This window comes from Castor canadensis, chromosome 11, assembly GCF_047511655.1.
Source record: "Castor canadensis chromosome 11, mCasCan1.hap1v2, whole genome shotgun sequence".
Lineage (NCBI taxonomy): Eukaryota > Metazoa > Chordata > Mammalia > Rodentia > Castoridae > Castor > Castor canadensis.
The window spans coordinates 122,382,712-122,395,375 of NC_133396.1; the positions used below are offsets into that span (position 1 = coordinate 122,382,712).

At 41.2% G+C, this 12,664-nt stretch overlaps 1 protein-coding gene and 1 long non-coding RNA gene across 6 annotated transcripts in view; one reads left to right on the forward strand and one right to left on the reverse strand.

Annotated features, from left to right (window-relative positions):
- Hhat (hedgehog acyltransferase) overlaps nucleotides 1-12,664 on the reverse strand; it is a 317,030-nt gene that overhangs the window by 17,828 nt on the left and 286,538 nt on the right. The gene's annotated exons all lie outside the window — the stretch shown is intronic.
- LOC141413948 (uncharacterized) overlaps nucleotides 1-12,664 on the forward strand; it is a 31,372-nt gene that overhangs the window by 5,434 nt on the left and 13,274 nt on the right. Inside the window, exon 2 of the long non-coding RNA XR_012439003.1 lies at nucleotides 1,197-6,819. This is a non-coding gene — a long non-coding RNA (uncharacterized lncRNA). The remainder of the gene's footprint in view (nucleotides 1-1,196; nucleotides 6,820-12,664) is intronic.

Here is a 12,664-nt window from a genome sequence, read left to right on the forward strand (position 1 = left end):
AAAGAAGCAATACCTTATTTGAAAAACAACTAAAGCAAGAAAAGCTGGAGGTGTGGCTCAAATAATAGAGCACTTGCCTACATAGCAAGAGGTCCTGAGTTCAAAGCCCCCAAAACTTATGAATTATAAATAAATAAAAATTTGAAAACCCCCTATATTTCAGCATAGTCTATAAGATTAGGAAGCACAAAGAAGAAAGGAAGCTCATTACCTGCCTCCATGGTTAAGGCCAGTTTCTGGACCCAGAATTCCCAGTCCCAGACAATGAAAGCAGCGCTACCCTTGGGCCTAAGAAGCCCCAAGTTCCACTGATTAGCCCTGGACATTAACGTCTCTGAGTCTTTTGTTTCTTGATTTAAAAATATGGATTGTCAACTCCCAACCACAACCTCATTATGCAAATTAGAGCCATTTGACTCTCTATTCATTCAGCAGGATTCCTGAGTAGGAACTAGTGAGAAACCCAAATTCCAACAGCAAACTTGAGCTGTTCCAGAAAGAACATCCCAGCCCTCAGCAATGAGCAAAATGGATAATTTCATCCCCCTTTTCACAGGGGAGGCAGGGACAAAACTCTAGAAAGAATGTACTGTGACATCTCAATAACTACCAATCTACAAAGATTTTTTTTAAGCCTAGTACTTGCCATTAAACAAGCACATTTTTGATACCCAATGACATGAGTGGCCTGTTTAGTTATGAAGATGCTCTCCTTGCAGAAGCATCTTGCTGTTTGCTTGTTTCTGGCCCCTACACTAGCTGTTGCTAGTTTGTTTCTACATGTAGCACCAACTTGGATCCCTCTGCCCAATACCCCAAAATTCTGCTGTCTCACCCACAAGCCAGGAAAGCTGATGGGTACCACTTATGACAGGTCAAGGCTATTCTTCACTCTGATTCCCATGTGGCTCCTGCCAGGGATGACATTAAACCTCAGTTAGATATTGCTCAGACAGTGTGGACGGTGTGATGTATCCAGGCACATCCTCATAACAGAAAAAACACCACATGGCTGTACCTATCTGAGGGTCCTATTTGTACACAAAGGTCAACCTCAACCATGGTAATGTTTGCCCTCAGCACTATAATCATTGCCTGTATTAAGTGTGATGGGTAGCACTTGCTAGGGTTACCTTCATCTGACCCACTCAGGCCTATCCACCTTATGCTCTTTCTTTCTTTTTTTTCTTTGACAGTGCTAGGGATTGAACCCAAGGCTGTGTGCATGGTAGGTAAGTGCTATACCACTGAGCTACATTCTTGCCCCTTGGTTTTTCTGAGATAGGGTCTCAGTACATAGCTTATACAGACCTTGAACTTGAGATCCTCCTGTTTCAGTCTCCTGAGTTCTGGGATTATAAGTGTGTACCATCACACCTGGCTCCACTTTACTCCTTAGGAGCTGATGTAGGGCAGTGACTTATTTTGTGAATCTCTTTGCAGTGATGATATGCTTATAGTCCTGAAAACCAGACTATATTCTTGAGCTCACATAGACATAGGTAGAGAAAGGGAAGTCATAAGAGATCCAGAATATGACTCCAAACTCTTGAAGATAGCTGCCTATCTGAGGATAATGCCCTGTATTACAGAGCGAATTGAATATACAGTCAAATATATGCTATGATATTTATCCCTCTACCTTCCTGAAGTATTTGCTGAGGCCAATATAATACAGTTGGGCAGATTCCAAGGATTTGAATTACAGGAAGCTGTTTTCATATACACCAATTGGGTTATTTAACACAAAATTCAACGATGCTGGATGTCTGATTCTGAATAAATTATAGAATCATAATGCTGACAATGGTCTGTTTTTTAAAGGCTCCGTCCTGGTGTCACTTGTGCTGAACTACAAATTCCCTGAACATTTCCACATGCAGGCATGTTAACTGGAATGTTCCTAACACAGCCCATTTTTGCAGTTTGCACAATGCACACTCAGACCTCCATGCAATTTTCAAATTACTCTTGGATTATGTATTAATGCAGCTGCAATACACACAGCTGCTAATTTCTCAATAGAACAAATAACTCCTTACCTGGAGAAAAAAATAACTGCAGGAGAATGCATGTGGTGTCGTGTATAATTAATCAGCCTTAACACTGAGTGGCTATGCATTCAGGGTTTTGGGATAATAACCAAATAGCACTGAATAAGCAGGCTGGCTATTGAGGGCATGATTTAAGATCTTGACCACTGAATGATGAACCCAGAGCTGTGCGGACTGCAGAATAAAAGAGAAAAAGGCTGCCAAGATGGAGGGAACTTTTTCCCCATCACCAGCCCCACCAAGTACACTGGGTAGGAAGAGCCTGAATAATAGATACATGGCTTCAAGTCTCCTTCAGACAAACATACAGTGGCTATCTGCTCATACCAGCCCTCCAAGGATCAGCAAAGCAGATCTCAAATTACTTGAGTATTTTTATCTGTGGTTGCAAGAGCAGTTCAGATGTTGAGATGCACCAGAGTCTGAAAAAGCTGTCATTCATACAAGGATTTCTGGGGAAAGCCATCCTAAAGTGGCTTAAGCAAAGGGAAGGACTAGTGACTTTAGTTAATTGTGGTGATTGGGACAGGGCTGGGGTGTGCAGTGGTTGGGTTTGCATGGTTTGAACTTCCTGCAGGTAACAGGGAAAGAACAAGCCCCTTTTCTTTTTGACCTGCCCAGAGGTGGGACAAAAGAGAAGGGAAGTGGGCTGGGGCTGGGGCTTGAAAGCTGTCAGGAGTCAAGTATCAAAAACAGAGCCAGACTTGTGATGACAAGTTTTCTACCTTCAGCTGCCATTAGGAAGTTAAAACCCAACTCTGAAATCCACCTACTGTGTAATTCAACTTATAAAACTGTATCCTCATCAGGAAAAGCTACACACCATTTAAAATAAGTGATGTTACATTTAAGGGTGGCCCAGTGCCTATATGTAACAGATGTTCAATAATTATATCTGGATCTAAATGTGGAAATTTAAGAAGAAAAATCCATCTCCTCCCCATAGTTCCACATTACCCTCAGCTTTGTATTCCTGTGGAAATCAGAGAGAGGCCATCAGCTCTAGTAAGGGTCTAACTCTTATTTATTAGAGATAATGGGGTAGGGGAGGGTGAGGAAATAAGAGTGAAAGGAGCAATAAAGCTGGTGGAAGTGAGAAGCCAGGAAGGTGGTGGTCAGGGCATTGCATAAGTAAATTGACACCCCCAAGATGTACCACACATTCCCAAGTCATCTCTACTGGTCACAGTAGCTAGTAGGTACCCTGGCTAGAGGAAAATGGCCCCAATGGGGAAAGGATAAGGATAGGAAATGGCAGCTATTATGGGTTGAATTGTGTCCCCCACATTAAAAATAGCATCATAATCCTTAGTAACTTAGAATGTAACCTTATTTGCAAATAGGGGCTTGCCAGTGGTAACCAAGTTAAGATGAGATCAGACTCAACGAGGATAGACCCTATATCTAATGAGACTGGTATTCTTTATAAGACAGACAGACAGACAGAATGCCATACAGTGAGACAGGATTGAAGTGAAGCAGCTGTAAGCCAAGGAACACCAACATCAGTGTTGGGAAAAGCAGGATGGATCCAACCCAGAGTCTCAAAGTCAATATGCCCTAAGGATGCTTTTCTTTGTTTGTGGACTCCCAGCCTCCAGAACTGTGATAGAATGAGTTTCTGTTGGCTAAGCCACGCAGATTGTGGTACTTTGTTATGACATCTCTAGGGAACTAACATAAGAGGGAAGAAATCATCCATTCCTTTCACCCTTTGGGGGGAAGATTTTAGTGTGTAATCTTATTCACAATTGGGATAACTGGAATGCTACAGTTATTGTCTAAGGACAATGAGCAAACTGCACTTGTCCATATACAGACAACTAGTTATTAAATTCCTTAAAGTTATTTTAAATAGACAATAAGATACTTCACATAAAATATTTAGGGTTGGGCTCATAATCAGTGTTCTAGAACTCCATGGTTAATATTACAGAAAATTTGCAAACAAAAAATAAAGATGCATTTCTGCAAGATGTGCAAGGAAGGAAAGAGAAAAGGTTAAGTGATTACCTCTGGGTTATGAGGCTGTAGGTCATTTTCTTTCCTTTTATTTGTTACTTTCACATTTTCTTCATTATGGTCAGATATATTCTTAAGAAAAACACATTTTCCTTTCCAAAATATTTATCATTTTCATAAAAGCAAGTAATAGGATTCAATTGTCTTATAGGCTTTTGTCTTGACTTTGGACCCTGGGGCCTAAGGATATATTCACAGACTCTTGATACAGCCTAAAAGGATTAGGATGGAACACATAGTAGCAGGAACATGCAGCTGCCTCTTCAGAGATTGGGAAAAATGAACTTATACTGCTAGTGGAAGAGGCTCAAGCCAAGGAGCTTATAAATAACATTTTTCTGATTTAATATAATAATATGGATTGTTCCTCTTATTCTCAGGAGGTTTTATAAACAGACCTCAAAGTCCAGTTGCTTAGTTTATGAGTTCTTTTGTAATAAAAATCAACCACATTTAAAAGTAAATAGTTCTGTCTCTGCTGTGGAGACCACCCCTCCAAAACACAATCCCTGTCTCCTACTTACAGTTAAAACAGACAAAAACACACAAATAAAGTACCTGAACAATCAAAAAGTAAACAAAATCAGATTTTGGAGGAGTCAAAATTCAGTGAGGTTTGAGAGTGATTTTCCCACCATTTTTCCCGTGTTTTTACCTCTAAGCTATGCCCAGAGAGCAGGTGGCAACTGTGGAACAGCAAGATAGGGACTAAAACCCAGATAGAAATCTTGTCCTTCTGACCAGAGCAATCCAAAATGGTGGTCCACACAGGCTGGAGAGAGCAGGGGGAATCCCAGGGGAAAGCCAGCTGTTGAAGGCGAGCTCAGTGCTGAAGGTCACGAGCTCAGCATTGTGCCTGCTCGGTACAGGAGGAACCCAGACCAGCATCTTGGGCAACTAACTAACCTTTCAGTCAAAGTCAAGTCCCAGACTAAACCCTGAGTGGCTCAAAGCCAACTCAAAGCAACACGGCAAAAGTTTTAAAGACTGAACTGACAGATGGCATTGGTAGCTCATGCCTGTGATCCTAGCTACTAGGGAAACTGCAATTGGGAAGATCAAGGTTCAAGGCCATCCCAGGCAAATAGTTGGTGAGACCCCCATCTCCAAAATAACCAGGGAAAAATGGACTGGAGGTGTGCTTAAGCTGTAGAGCACCTGCTTTACAAACATGAAGTCCTGAGTTCAAACTCCAGTTCCTTCCCTCCCCGAAAAAAAGACTGAATTGAGAAAGAAAACATAGAACTTGCAGGTTGAGCCTAACCAGGTTCACTGTTCTATCTCTCGATGGTGGCAGTGACTGCACAGGTGTATATACTTGTCAACATTTATCACTCTATAGCTCTTAAAATGCTACATTTTATTGTATATAAATTAAGCCTAAGTAAAGTTGTTTTCAAAAAGTGAACAAGTGATAAATGGTAGCATCTCCTTAATAATGAGGATAGAATCTGGGAGGGAAGCAGCCAGGTGGAGCAGGAAGCACATCCTGTCTGCTAAGTTGGGTGGCCTTGAGCACGTTGTTAAACCTCTTGGAGTTTTTTTGTTGTTGTTCCTTATCTGTAAAATAGGAATTACAATAACTACCCATCTATAGAATTTGGTGAAGACTGGATTAACTCATAACCAAAGGCCCAGACAAGTGCAATTAGTAAACGTTAGAAGGTCTTTGCTTCCAAATGACCACCCTGGAGAACGATGGAAAAATGAATATTCAAGCAGAGGCTTTGTTGGTAGCAGAGGCTGCCTGCACATCCACACTGCCTACTGTAGAATGGCAAAGAGTGCCCTGAAGAAGGCCTCATGCCTTACAAAGCAAAAACTGTTCGAAGCAAGAAATGTTCCACGGTCAAATGTTTCGGAAACGAACTATCAGTAAATAATGGCCTTATTATGTAGCTAAAGTGCCAATGTATATCACAAATTTACAAAATAGGACATGCTATGCAAAAGTTCCCAAACTGACTTTTCGTAGTACTCTTTTTTAATGGAATAATTCATCCTTGCAAGACTATTATTTCATGCGTTAACCTTTAAGAATACTTCAGGAAGTGATGACCTCTCAAAAGGAACACTGGACTGAGTCAGGAGACCTGGCCTCTACCTCTGGTTGAGTACAAATAACTTTACTTCCCTGAGCCTCAGCATTCTCTTCTCTAAAATGGGAGAGTTAAGCCAGAATCTCTCCTGTAAGATCTTTGGAGATCTAACTGTTCACAATTCTATGGACTTTGCAAAGTTACACTAGAGTAAGTATCCTGTATTGGGAAATAGATGGAAGATGACAACCAAATTTCCAAATAATTTTGCAAAGATGTCTATTTTTCAGTTGTGAATTAAAAAAATATTTCTGCATGGCATAAAAATTTCTAGAAGTATCACTCTCAATTCTTGCCATATGAATATATCATTTTCTACCAGCCCCAGACAACACTGGCTCATCTGTGTAATGTTTCCAGATGCTTCTACAATTGGCTCTGTTGTATCTAGATTCTGTCCACTAAATTGAATAAGATGTTCCCTCTCCCAACAAAGATGTCTGGTGGAAAAAATAATGGACCTAATGAGGGGCAGCACGAAAGCCACTCTCTGCAGGCAGGTGGTTCATGCAAAACCTAGAATGGATCCACTTCCCAGTGCTAAATCATGATGCTGTCCAACTTCTGCATCTCCAGCTTCAACTGGCTTGGTTACAATGATGCCTTATAAAAGAGCATGAAGTTATTCGCCCTCCATAGAAGTGGTAAGTTCCAGAGCATTTTGGAATATATCAGCTATTTTTCTATCTGTATAAATAATGATATAATTGATCAAAGACTGACACTGAATACTGGTTTTATATTTCTTTCTTTTCTAAATAACTGAAGGGGTATAGAAACGTTACAGAGATGGTGAGTCTTACCATGTTGATGTATACACTCAACGTGATTTCAGTCTAAAGCCAACCACGTTATTATGTTTTTTGGTGGAAAGTGACAAGATGTTTTCTAAAGTCAAAGGCCCAGAGTAACCAAACTATCCTGAAAATGAAAGTGTTTTCATTAGCCTTAACAAGAATCATAAAACTTCACTAAGACAATATGGTACTGCTCCAACAAGAGACACCTGACCCTTGTCACTGTGCACCTATGAGAAACGGTCTTTCCAATGAATGCTACTGGGTCAATTTGATATCCACAATGTCCCCCTAAATCTTAACCCCTTTCTCACATCATACACAAAACCAGTTCCAAGTGGAGCATAGATCTACATGGGACAAATAAAAAAGCAAAGCTTCTAGAAGACAATACAGATGAAATCATCAGGACCTTGGGTAAACATTTCTTAACCAAGGGCAGAGAAACACTAACAATGAAGGAAATGCATCATGGGACTTGGTGAAAAGTAAAAACCCAGTCCATCAGCAAACATCATTAAAAGAACAAAAATTGAAAGCCACATACTAGGAGAGCATATTTTCAATAAATAGAACCAACAAAAGACTTACACAGAATAAAAAATGCCTATAAGTCAAGAAGAAAAGGGCCATTTGCTCAACTTTTCGGTGGGACTCAGGATTTAACCCAGGTATCGTTCAATTGTGCATGCTAGGCAAGCACTCTACTATTTGAACACACCTCTAGACTCTATCTTTTTTATGTTACTGGGGATTGAATCCAGGGTCTCCTGCATGCCGGGCAAGCACTCTACCATTTGAACCACACCTCCAGATCCCACTTTTTGTGGTACTGGTGATCAAAGCCAGAGTCTTAGGCACGCACTCTACAACTTGAGCTATGCTATCGCCATTTTGTTTTAATTTGTGTTTGAGATAGGATCTTGCTAACTTTGCCTGGGCTGGCCTCAAACTCAGGAACCTCCTGCCTCTACCTCTTGAGTCAACTTATTTAAATGGCTGAAGACCTCTAAAGACATTTCATAAAAGAGAGTATGTCTGAATGTCCAATAAACATACAGAAAGATACTAAAACTTTAGTCATCAAGGAAATATAAATTAATATCATGATGAGATATAAAACACACATGTAAGAACAGTTAAAATTAAGAGGACAGAAAATCTCAGGTTTTGGAAAGGATACAGAGTCTCTGAGACCCTTGTGCACACTTGCTGAGGATAAACGAGTATCCACACTGGAAAACTGGAGACCTACACAAAATTTAACATACACATATCCGACAACCAGCAATTACACTCCTAAGTGTACTCTCAATAGAAATGGGTACATATTCACCTCAAAGCACAAGACTTTGAAAAGTTCTAATCTAAAAGCAGCCTACACCTCCATCAACAGTTAAATAGACACATAATGTTCATGTGATGAAATACTACACGACCATGCAAATGAATAGACTATCGCTATACACAATATTAATTAATATATAAATATAATGTTGAAAGAAGCCAGATGCAAAAGAAAAATACACTTTATTCTGCTATAAAGTGAGGTATGCATTCCTAAAAACCACTATACTATGCACACTTGTGCAACTGAAATCACAAAGCTTGCAAGAAAAACAAGGGACACACATTCAAAAGGTTTTCTGGTTGCATATTTAAAAAAATAGAAACCTAAGCCTAGTGCTGGTGGCTTATCTCTATAATCCTAGCTACTTGGGAAGCCAAGATCAGAAGGATGATGGTCCGAGGCCAACCCAGTCAAAATGCTCGCGGGCCCATTTCAATCAATATGTGGGGGTGGTGGTACATGCTTGTCATTGACGCCATGCAGGAGGCTGAGGTCCTCCTGACTGCAGTTCAAGGTTAGCTCAGGCAAAATAGTTTGCGAGACCCCCATCTCCACAGAAAAAAGCTGAGCACAGTGGCTGATGCCTATTATCCCAGATATGGCAGAAAGCATAAAATAGGAGGATTCAGATCCAAGCCAGTCTGGGCAAAAACTGAAACCCTATCTCCAAATTAACCAAAGGGCTGGAGGCATGGTTCAAGTGGTAAAGCACCTGCTTTGCAGGCACCAAGTGCTGAGTTCAAACCCCAGTACCACTGGGGGGAAAATGAGAGTTCTAATAAAAATGGCAGCACAATTTTATACATGTGAAATGACTAAGAATACATAAATACTTAAATATGAAAGTAAATAGCACTTTATGTTGTCAATGATCTAGAGTTTGCTGGTGAAGTGAGCATCAAATGAGCTGAAGGGTGTGAGTTCCTGCGAGCGCTGCAAGCAGGGCACCTGAGGTTTGATGGAGTATGTAACACTACGTGTGGGTAGGCATGGCTTATAACACACTCAGTGAACCCAAGTGGCCAGGAGTTCTTCCAGGTGTATATAAATGTGTGTGCTGTGCGTTCCTTCTGGGCTCAGTTCAGCTGGGTGCGGTTTCTGCAGTCACTTAAGAGTTTCCTGAGGACTGCATTGTACAGAAGCAAATACTAAATTTCGTGATGCTCAGATTGTTCCCTAATGTATCCATCATACTGGAAGTTTTCATTTTCAAAATAAGCATTACAGCACAACCCATAGTACCTTGTTATTCTACTTAAATAAGATTCAAACACAGGCAAACTGTATTTATGTTAGATATTAGGAGGTTGGTACCCTAGAGATGGTTATATTTTTAAAGGATCACAGCCAGGAGTGGTGGCTTGTGTCTGTGATGCTTGCTACGTGGGAAGCAGAGAGCGGAAGATCATGACTCAAGGCCAACCTAGACAAAAGTCCAGAAGACCCCATCTCGACCAATAAAAAGCTGGGTATGGTGGCACACATCTGTCCTCCCATCTAAGCAGGAGGTCTAAATAGAAGGACAGTGGTCCAGGCCAGCCCAGGCATAAATGCAAGACATATTAAAAAATGATGAAAGTAAAAAGAGCTGGGGGTGTGGTTCAAGTGGTAGAGCACCTGTCTGGCAATCTTGAAGTCTTGAGTTCAAACCTCCATACCACCAAAAACTAAGTATCACAAGGAAAAACTTCTAGAGTGCTGAGTACAGGTTAAATGGGCGTGTTCTGTTTGTAAAAACTCATCTTTCTACGCATGCAATAGTCCGTCCTCCCTTCCTTCTTTTCCTTTTCTTTCTTTCTTTCTTTCTTGCAATCTATCTATCTATCGTTTGTTCAGTGGCGCTCAGGGCCTCAAGTCCCAGCAAGCTTGAGTCATGTCTCAGTCCCTTCTAAGAGGGCCTTACACTGGTTTTTGCTGAAAAACGCTGCTTCCTTATATGGACTCACAAATTAACTAAAAACAGGAGAAAAGCTTGGCAACTCCGTCTCCATTTTGTACCTGTACTCCTTTGCTATTAGCCATTCTCTTCTGCAGCCACCTTGGCATCAAGGAAGGATAGAAATGGTTGCTAACATCTTTATGAAAGAGACTAAAACTATCCTTACAGAACAGTGGAACCCTGCAGGACAGACCACCCTTCCAAATGTGGACAGTTACCTACAATGACGAGGTTGCACCCTGGAGCAGGAGTAATCATGTCTTGGAGAGTAGATTGCTCCCCGCAAGCGATGACAGTGATAACTTCTCTAGAATCCTCGAAGAACAAGGACTGAGATAATGGTTAACCAGGCCTCAGCAAACCAATGTGACTACAGAAACACACGTGTGACTGCGACTGTTTAACTATGCATACCTTTTGCCCCCTGCCCCAAGTTCTTTGTCTATTTAAAGCTAAAGCTCACGTCTGTACCCGGAAGCTAGCTGAAGATTGGCTGAGTGCTTACCTTGCCTCTTCTTATGGCATGTCCTGGCTGATGTAGTAAGTCTCCTTTCTCTGCCCTTCACCATGTCTATTAATTTGGCGTTTAGGGACAGGTGGCCAAATCTGACATGTGGATGCCCAGGAGTTTGGGTTTCAGTGTGATGTAGTGAAAGTGGCACTGAAGCAGCAGCTAGATGACATAGGTTCTCTTCCCAGTCCTGCCAATTACTACAGAGGTGGGTTTGGCTGATCATTGAACTTAAATTTTAGTTCGGGTTATATCACAGGACCATAATGAAAATGGAAGCGCTGGCAACCTGCAAAGAGTGCTCTGTGTGTGTGTGTGTGTGTGTGTGTGTAAGATGTATATTGCAATACTTTTTCTCTCAACTGAAGTTGAGTTTAAGCTTTTTATTCGCTTGTCTGTGCTTATCAATGATATTTTAGACATCAAGCTTCCAAATTAAGAAGGCTAGTTGGCATAAGCCTAAAGCTTTTTTTTTAATTGATACATTATTACACATATTTTTGGGGTAGTGTGGTATTTTGATACATATGACCAAATCAGGGTAATTAGCATATCATTGAAACCAGAGTTTTGGATCCAAGGCCCAAACGCCTGAGATTCCAAATGCCAGATCTGGCCACTCACCCCTAAATGCCAAACAAAGAGTCATGGTGAAGGCAGAGAAAGGAGATTTATTACAGGGCTCAGGATACGCCATGGGAAGAGGCAGAGTAAGCACTCAGCTCATCCTCAGTCATCTTCAGGGGACAGACATGAGCTATAGGTTTAACTAGATCAGAACTGGGAGCAGGAGACAGTTATGCATAGTTAAACTGTTCAGCCACAGGTGTGGTCTGGTTGGTCATTATGCCAGTCCTTGTTCTGGAAAGAGTTTCCTGGATAGGTTCCAGAGCTGTTATCTGGATTCATTGCCAACTGGAGTCAACTGATAGGTGGTCCATCCTGAATAAGGTCTATTGTTGGGGGTAGTTTTGACCCCTTGTCATGAAGATGTTATCATCTGTCTTTCTTGGAAATCAAGGTGATTGCAAAGTGACTACAAAGAGAATGGCTTAGAGCAAAGACAGATACAAAAATGGAGGACAGATGCCGTGCTTTTCTCTTGTTCTTACTTAACGTGTGAGCCCAAGAAGGAGTCATACACAGAATAATGCTCTTTGTTTTTAGCCATGAATCAACACTTACAGGCAGAACTCTAGAAGGGAAATTAGTAATATCCCTGTTGCTAACTAATGCTGCCATTAGCAGATCAGTTACAGTAGAGTATTCCAGGGTGATAAAAGGAGCATTACAACTGGAGTCACTAGAGGTGCTATTCTAAATAGAAATTCCTGGGAGCTACCCTAGACCTGTGGAACCAGTATCTCTTAAAGGTAGGGCTGGGGAGTTTGCATTTTAAATAAGTTTTCCAGGTGATTCTGATGGACAGTAAGGTTAGTAAACAATTGTTCTGGAGGCTGGGAAAGAGATCAGCTTACATCATACTGATTAATCATGGCACAAAGGGAAATCATATTAAGGAAGCTGTCTTAGACCAGGTCAACTCTGAAATCACTCAACATTGTGCACATAATGAGGAGCGCAGCTACCAGGCATCAAACCTGCACTGAGCCACGGACAGAAAGCAGAAGCAAGTGTCATACATATTTAACCCTGAGAAGTCACAGCAAATAATAGAAAATTTCCTACTCACTATTCTGAGGACTCATGAGAGGTGAAATGTGACCAAGGTGTTCTGGCAAGCCCCTGGGATACACAAATTCTCTGCAGTCCCCACTCCTATGTATCCATCTATTTACTGGGTGGACTGACAGAAAAAAATTTCAAAAGTCACCTTGTGCTCAGTTGCAAAGTTTAAGAATAGCAGAGATGCCAAATAGCTTGCTAAAAG